We start from the raw sequence: 9,585 nt of genomic DNA, 5'->3' as shown, positions 1-9,585 counted from the left end.
TAATTTGTGTTTTGAAGGGGTAAATTTTACTATGATGTGCCCTCTATTAATGTCCACCTTCGTCCTCAACAGGATGCGTGAGATCACCAGAAGTGGCGTGAGGATAGAAAATAGGTCCAAGGAGGTGCGCATGAACAATGTTGCCAAGAAGGTATTCGATTATTGTCAGCAGGATTGTAGCTAGTTTCAAAAGTAAGAGTATCGAACCACAAAGAGCTAAAGTTCTAGTGGTCTTAATACCTTTTTTGCCTATTTATTTAAAGAGAGTATTTAATGATTATTCTAACTCTATATGATGCGTGAATGGTGAAAAGAGAGTTTGGTTGTTTTGGTTGCGGACTAAACAATAAGTAAAGTCGAAACAATAAATAGGGAGTAGAACCCGTAATATAAACGAATGAAAATGAAATAGGGCAAAAGAGTTCCCAAGGAGCGTTTGTTTCACCACTAGCATTCACTAATTATGAGTAAGATAACCTATCCCTTTCCTTCATGTGTATTTACGGGGTGGAGCTCCATAACTTGATGAGTGTTGATCAAGCATCAACTCTCATCTCTCATAGCCACCACAACGATTGATAGTCAGCCACTCCAATCCACTTCAATTAAGGGTTTCCCCGTGGTCATGGCTAGTCTCAGTGAGTCCCCTCATACCCCTTGACTAGGTAAGTGAAGATTTAATGCGACATGTCACTTAGCACCTTCAACATCATCCTGTAGTTAAGAGTAGTTCCCTCTCCCATCCCGTAGGAAAATATTGCGTGGTGCACGAGCAATATAAGCAGTTCATGATCTTAGAATTCATGGACCAAAGTAGCAAATCGCTTGTTCTCATTCAAGCATGAGTTCGTTCAAAGTCGGCAAGGGGAATCAGAGAAAGGGCAGTTTAGTCAACAATCATGACCATGGGAACATTTGTTCGCTTTCTAGGTACCCCCGGATCTACTAGTCATCGCCTTTGAGCTGGGAAAAGCATTTACCTGGAGTCGGCTATTCCTGATTCAGCAAAGGAAAGAAGCCTTTATCCCAAAACTAACTTCGGATTGGATTCTTTTATCCGGACTGAGTCTAATCGTGATTTTCTCTCGATTATGATATTACCTCCCTCTGTCGCAATAGAAATCGAGCTACGCACCTCTTCACCATCCGACACGTACCCATTTGGTCAAACCTCTTTTACCACCCCCGCACGTTCTTAACGCATTAAGGGAATATACTTAGCGCTAATTACTTCCTCTTCCCGCACACCTCTCCCGAGCTCGGCTAGCTCACACCGTCCAGCAGCTCGGCTTGGGGAGATTTATGCTATAGAGACGGACCCTTCTGCTCTCCATCTCAGCCTCCTCTGCCTCTGCCAGATCCACGCTGTAACGGTACAAATCGGGCCGGAGCTCCCTCGCCAGACGAATCTAGCCGAGGCGAGGACCGATGATGCAACAGAGGACTTGAAGTGGAGCAATAGAGCGGTGGCGTTTTTATTCGAGGTGTCGATGAACTCACAGTAGAATCGATTAATCATCGCTCTCCCCACGCGTGGATGGGGCCGCGACGGTCGACTCCTGTTTTTGCCGCCGTAGAGCGGTCGCGGCGGGCCGCATCTCCATGCCCAACACCAGGGTCGAGACGGTGTGGCTGGTGCAGCGCTACAGCGAGGGGCAATCCCATGTCGGCAGGCTGCATCGATTCGTGGCTCGGAAATGGAGGCGATGGTGAGCGGTGGTAGGTGGATGCAGCCTTGCACGCAGGTTGATTTTGGATCAATACGAGAGATAATTGCACATAGATGCACGCGGTAGCCTCTTTGCTAGCTGGATCCCCTTTTTAATCTGTCACTCTCCGCGGAACATGAATACGAGAGGCGTGATTGATTCATCCGTTCTAGCCACGATTATAATCCGCACCGGCTATAACATGGATCCACTCGTCAGCTCTGTTGCTTCTAGCTGCCACCGCCGAATTGGATTGACGCCGGTGAGCACACTGGAGCCACGATTTCCTCCGATTCTCTCGCCTCCACGCTCAAGCTCAACTGCTCCTGCCGTGACAGTCGCCGGCGCCTCCCCTTGCCGTTCGGCCACCCCAGGCTCTACTGTTGGCTGGATCTGGAGCTCCTCCGCCTGGTGTAGTCGCTCCCCCAAACAGTTGGTCTACTCGTTATCCCATTCTTCCACAAAAAAGCGGTCGTCACCGCCCCCTACAACCTGATGCGTGCAGTCGACACGTCCGTTGGGAACCCCAAGAGGAAGGTGTGATGCGTACAGTAGCAAGTTTTCCCTCAGAAAGAAACCAAGGTTTATCGAACCAGGAGGAGCCAAGAAGCACGTCGAAGGTTGATGGCGGCGGGATGTAGTGCGGCGCAACACCAGGGATTCCGGCACCAACGTGGAACCTGCACAACACAACCAAAGTACTTTGCCCCAACGAAACAGTTGAGGTTGTCAATCTCACCGGCTTGCTGTAACAAAGGATTAGATGTATAGTGTGGATGATGATTGTTTGCGGAAAACGAGTAGAACAAGTATTGCGATGAGATTGTATTCGATGTAAAAGAATGGACCGGGGTCCACGAGTTCACTAGAGGTGTCTCTCCCATAAGATAAATAGCATGTTGGGTGAACAAATTACAGTTGGGCAATTGACAAATAGAGAGGGCATGACCATGCACATACATGATATGATGAGTATAGTGAGATTTAATTGGGCATTACGACAAAGTACATAGACCGCTATCCAAGCATGCATCTATGCCTAAAAAGTCCACCTTCGAGGTTATCATCCGAACCCCTTCCAGTATTAAGTTGCAAACAACGAGACAATTGCATTAAGTATGGTGCGTAATGTAATCAATAACTACATCCTCGGACATAGCATCAATGTTTTATCCCTAGTGGCAACAGCACATCCACAACCTTAGAACTTTCTGTCACTGTCCCAGATTTAATGGAGGCATGAACCCACTATCGAGCATAAATACTCCTCAAAGGATCGTATGCCGCACCTAGAGGGGGGGGGGGTGAATAGGTGCTAACCAATTTTTAGTTCTTTTTCAATTTAGGCTTGACACAAAGAGGTAAATTCTCTAGATATGCAACTAAGTGAATTTACCTATATGACAAGGATATCAACTAAGCAAGGTATAGCTACGCAATAGTAGATAGAGTGGGATAGAGGTAACCGAGAGTGGAGCACGCGATGACACGGAGATGATTCCCGTAGTTCCCTTCCTTTGCAAGAAGGTACGTCTACATTTGGAGGAGTGTGGTTGCTACGCAAGCCAAACCAACAGCCACGAAGGCTTCACTCGGATCTCCCGTGAGCAACGCCACGAAGGCCTAGCCCACTTCCACTAAGGGATTTCCTCGAGGCGGAAACCGGGCCTTTACAAAGTTCTTGGGGCACACATCCACAACCAAATTGGAGGCTCCCAAATCTGTAACAATACAACAATCAACAACAACACATCAACAACAAATCAACTAGGGAACCAAATAGGAACACTAGCATGAGATCCCTCAAACAAAAGAGGGGAAATGAAGAACGCTTCGGTGAGGATGTAGATCGGTGTCTTCTCCTTCGAATCTCCAAAGATCAAGAGCTTTGGTTGGGGGAGGAAGGAGATCTTGCAAATCTTGACTTTCTTGAGGTGGCTCTAATGGAGGTGGCTTGGCAGATTTCTTGTGTAATGATTGAGCAAGCAACCAAGGTAGAAGAAGGGGGTATTTATACCCCCTCCCAAAATTGAGCCGTTGTCGCTTCGGGGGCCGGATAATCCGGTCTAAGTAGGGGCCGGATAATCCCCCCCCCGGATACTCCGGCCTTCAGAACAAAAGCGTGACATTGTCCGGCCAATTATCCGGCCCATGTACTGATTCACATTTCTTCCAGTCCTTAGCCAAAAACGAGGGGGCCGGATATTTCCAAAATATCCGGCCCGGATAATCCGGCCCTGGTACAATACCGGGACATTATCCGGGCAAATGTCCGGCCCCCATACTGCGCTGTTTTCCCTCGAAGACTTAGCCAAAATCAGGGGGCCGGATATTTCAAGAATATCCGGCCCGGATTATCCGGCCTGGCCATATTTTTCCTGTTAACTTTTGACAGACCGACCAAATCCAACACACGCAAATATGAAACTATGTAATCCCTGTACCACTTAATCAAACATTAGTGTATCACATATATTGACATCAAACACACAAAACATAATGCAAGAGATGTTCTTTCAATCTCCCCTTTTTGGTGTTTGATGACAATATACGGATTTGCCAAGGAATCACAATAGAGACAAGCATGATGGCGAGACATAGAGTCACTCCCCCTACATGTGTGCATATAAGTAATTTGCATTTGAATACAAATACACAACACATAGGAGTATGGTGCCTCAACACAAGAGATATCCAACATGAGCTCTAACAAAAAACATTGACACATATGAAGTTGAGATAGGAAGCAAGAAATCATACCCATGTGTAGATATATAATGCGGAGATATAGCATCACACACAATGTAATATCCTTGATCTCAACAAATAGAAATCCGAAAACCATAACAATGTCTCACACCACATAGCACATAGTTTTGAACGACACACAAACAAACCAAATAGTTCAACTAAAAGGGGAACACAAGCAATATAAGAATGATAAACGCATATGCTTGTGCCCAAACCATGCAAATCCCCGAGAATCCTAATAGAACACTTCTCCCCCTTGGCATCGAGACGCCAAAAGGGGACAAGCGCGATGCTACACGTCCCATGAGAATCACTCGGAGGCATCATCATCATCGGACTCGTATGGCACTTCCTCTTCTTCTTCTTCCTCATCAGTGTCAGGTGCATCCGGAGAGCGGCGAGAGGTGTTGGACCTTTGAAGGCAATCATCAAGATCACTCCATGGAACCTGTGCTGAGTGCCAACCACTGTAACCCTGGTGAGCTGGAGGCTGAGGCGGGGGTCCTTGATCACCACTAAGCTTGTGAAGAATAACCGCCCGAGTATGCTTAATCTCGGAGCGCTCTCGGCTAGCTGCATAGTTCTCCTTATGGATCTCAATGTTCATGCAAAGGATATGGCGCCGGAACCAACTAAGCCGGGTCACTTGCTTCCTCATAGCCGGGACATCACGATGACGAGCAGGAGCATAACCACTAGAACGAGCATCTCCCATGAAGGAGTCGGGAGCAGGAACAGTCGAAGAGACCGGCTTAACCCTGTAGGGCTTCTTGACATGGTGCGTCACCAACGGGTACCCACTCAAATCTTCACCAACCACAGCCACGTTGTTGTTGATGAGAAGCTGGATGTAGGGAGCATAGGGTATGGAGGTCCGGGAGACCATGGCATCATGGATCTCATGGAAGATAAAATCCATGATATCAAGAGTGAAGTTCCGTTCCTCATTTCCATCACGAGCACACTTATAGCTGAGGTGCATAAGGTTCACCAGGACTCCCCGGAGAGCATCATTGTTACCACCACTTGGGCAAATGGTTGACCAAAAGAACCGAAGCAGCTGATTGTAAATGGGAAGCAGCCCCTTAGTATAACCAATTTTCCCTGCTGAGGTATAGAGCTGCGCAAGAGCATTCTTATCTGTCTGTTGTGGTCCATGAAGACGACGACCCCCCTCAACAGGAACTCCGAGAAAACCCGCAAATTGGCGTAGAGTGGCACTGCAGTGGGAGGAGCCAGTCATCCATTCCAAAGTGTGTTCCTCATCTTTCTTGATTGCCAAAGTGGCAAAGAATTGCTTCACCAAAACTGGGCTATAGTCACATTGAATCTTCATGATATCATGCAAACCCAACCTTCCAGCTACCTAGATGGCATCTTCAAAGTGATTGTTTTCAGCCAGAATGTCCACATCAATAGCTTGCATGGGTCTCAGATTCTTCATGGGCTCATAGATGTCCTTGTAGATGAATTCCTCGCTCAATGCACCAAGTATCTCCTGCCCTCAATCTCTTCATCCCTTGGGACATCTTCATACCAGTTCTTCATGCGAATAGCGGAATAGGACACCGGGTCCATGGCCTTGTAGTTCTCCCTCTCTCCCTTGTTCTTCCGCCTTGAGGAGACGGACTTGCGAGGTGCATTGGTTGCAAACTCGTCACTTGATCGATCATGCCTTGAGCGTCTCCGACCACCCCGAGAAGCACCACCCACATCCATTGTGGAAACCGCTTGGAGGAGAAGGTAGCTAGGGAGGAGATCCACCCGATCCACCCAAGAACTCCGAGAGGGGGCGGACGGAGCGACTCCGGCGAGGAGGAGGAACTCCGGCGGCTTGAGGAGGAAGAAGGGGGCGCGTGGGGAACCGATTGGTGTGCCAACCGTTCACCCCGCGGCCTCCCTTAGTCTTCCCGCAAAACGCCCAGGCCGGATAATCCGGCCCAAAGTGAGGGCGGATAATCCGGCCCGGCCAGATATTCCGGGGTGCCAGGGCGGCGGATTATCCGGTGTTCTGGAAGATTCCGTAATCACCGTAAATCCAGCCTATCTTTAGTTGGATATTTGCGAAACCATATGTGATGTAATGAACTATCACGTCACATATGAGATGCATATTTACCAATAAGATGGGGCAACCTAGATCATCCGACCGAGAAACCTCAAACTCCAAGTTTTTACCAAACATGACAAATGAGCAAGATGGAAGTGGCTTATTGGAGAGAGTAGGCTTGGGTTTAGAGGGTTCAAACTGTTAATGGTACATGATCACTCAAGTTTGCAAGATATGAGCAAATAAGGCCAAACTTGAGCGATTTCCCATAAGAACATGGAGTTGTCAAATAAGAGGCAATAAGATCCAAATAACTCCAACTCTTCACAAAGAAGAGTGTGGTGGCCTAGGCCACCATATATGAGTGTTGTGGCATGGCACCGCGAAGATATATCTTGGGTCCAAGCCACTACTCATCATTGAAGCTCACATATCAACATATGATATAAAGAGAATGATTTCTTAATGTTGGCATTATGGGGGGAGGGATAGCTCAATTATTTAAACCGCACTCCCCCTAATTCCATGCCCACATCTAAACCAAATAAAGTTTTGAGACGAAAGTGTGTTTGCAAGATGGTCAAGCTATACTCCTTGAATCAATGATATTTAGCTCATTCCTCAAATAAGAGAACCTTGCTTCATCAAGAGGCTTCGTGAATATATCGGCAAGTTGATCTTTGGTAGGAACATAGATAAGCTCAATATCACCCCGGGCAACATGATCCCTAATGAAATGATTCCGGATCTCAATATGCTTCGTTCTTGAATGTTGCACCGGATTATAGGCAATCTTGATGGCACTTTCATTGTCACATAATAGAGGCACTTTGTCACAAATGACACCGTATTCCTTTAAAGTTTGCCTCATCCATAACAATTGAGTGCATCCACTTGCGGCGGCAACATATTCGGCTTCGGCGGTGGAGAGAGATATACAATTTTGCTTCTTAGAAGACCAACACACCAAGGACCTACCAAGGAATTGGCAAGCCCCGGAAGTTGATTTCCTATCATCCTTGTCACCCGCCCAATCCGCATCGGTATAACCATTGAGAATAAAACTTGAGCCTTTGGGGTACCAAATACCATATCTTGGGGTATCAACCAAATATCGAAAGATTCTTTTGAGAGCCATCATGTGGCTCTCTTTAGGAGAAGCTTGATACCTTGCACACACACCAACACTCAACACTATGTCCGGTCTAGATGCACAAAGGTAAAGCAAGGATCCAATCATGGAGCGATATACCTTTTGATCCACCTCTTTACCATTGGGATCTAGTGCAAGATGACATTTGGTAACCATAGGAGTGGCCGCACCCTTCATCTCGGTCATCTTGAACCTCTTGAGCATGTCTTGGAGATATTTTGCTTGGTTGATGAAGGTTCCTTCCCTCAATTGCTTGATCTCAAAACCAAGGAAGAACTTCATCTCTCCCATCATAGACATCTCAAACCTATCGGTCATAAGCTTTGAGAATTCATCATTGAAAGCTTTGTTAGTAGATCCAAATATAATATCATCAACATATAATTGGCAAACGAAAAGCTCCCCATTGACCCTCTTAGTAAAAAGAGTGGGGTCGATTAGCCCAACATCAAACCCACGGTCTACCAACAATTCCTTAAGGTGCTCGTACCAAGCTCTAGGAGCTTGTTTGAGACCATAAAGTGCTTTATCAAGCTTGTAGACATGGTTAGGAAAGTTGAGATCCTCGAACCCCGGGGTTGCTTAACATAAACCTCTTCATGCAAAGGACCATTAAGAAAAGCACTTTTCACATCCATTTGTTGTAACTTAAAGTTATGATGCGAAGCATAAGCAAGAAGGATACGGATGGACTCAAGGCGAGCCACGGGAGCATAGGTTTCTCCAAAGTCAATACCCTCAACTTGAGAGAACCCTTGAGCCACCAATCTTGCCTTGTTCCTCACAACATTTCCAAACTCATCTTGCTTGTTCTTGAAAATCCATTTAGTGCCTATAACATTGCGGCACTCCTTAGGCTTCTTTACTAAAGTCCACACTTTGTTGCGCTTGAAGTTGTTGAGTTCTTCATGCATAGCATCTAACCAATCCGAGTCTTCAAGGGCTTCAAATACTTTCTTGGGTTCCACTAAGGAGATATAAGCATGATGATGGCTAAAGTTCGCCAATTGCCTTCTTGTGGAAACCTTTGCCCTTACATCACCAAGAACCTTGTCATTTGTGTGTCCAAGACGCTCAAGTTGCCTTTCTCTTCTTGCTAGTCGACGGGTCTCGATCTCCTCCTTGGTTCTTCTTGGCCTTGGAGGTGTCACTCGATCAACTTGACCATTTGGGTCCCCGTCTTGACCTTCAACTTGAGCTTCCTCAATTACTTGGGGTTGCTCAACATCATGTGCTTGATCTTGGACATCATTTGGTGCGGAGCAAATATCAAATGGATACTCGTCGGAACCATCATGAATTCTTGGTTGATCTTGACCTTGATCTTGTCCTTGATCTTGCACACTAGAGGGAGGGTTTTGTTCTTGTTCTTGGGTTGGTGCATCATTTGCTTCACTTGATGGGGTTTGTTGATGTTGAGAAGATGAGGGCTCCACCGTGGTAGAGCATAGTTCTTCCCGAGACGCCACACCGTGTCCCTCAATGGGGCGGAAAAATCCCACACCCATTCTTACTATGGCATCTTGAGGTATTTCATCACCTGCACAAACATCAACTTGCCCCACTTGGGAGCCATCATTTTCTTCGAACTTCACACTACAAGATTCAATGATAATCCCGGAGGATACATCAAAGATTCTATAAGTGTGAGATTCGGCACCGTAACCAACAAATATACCCTCCAAAGCTTTAGGAGCGAATTTAGATAAACGAACTCCTTTGATTTTGTAGAATGTGTTGACGTCAGAAACCCACTGACGGGTATAGACGGGCAACACCGTAGAGCCGGGAACAACTAGGGCTGCGGCTGGCCCTAGTCCCTCTGAGCGACGGCCCGCAAAGCCTCCTGGTCGCACGCACCGATGTTTATCACAAGGGCGTGCCACCCGACCTATACCCGGTCGGGAAGGTGTGGATGATGC

Source organism: Lolium rigidum, chromosome 6 (assembly GCF_022539505.1).
Source record: "Lolium rigidum isolate FL_2022 chromosome 6, APGP_CSIRO_Lrig_0.1, whole genome shotgun sequence".
Taxonomy (NCBI): Eukaryota; Viridiplantae; Streptophyta; class Magnoliopsida; order Poales; family Poaceae; genus Lolium; species Lolium rigidum.
Note: the sequence above shows the minus strand (reverse complement) of the source record.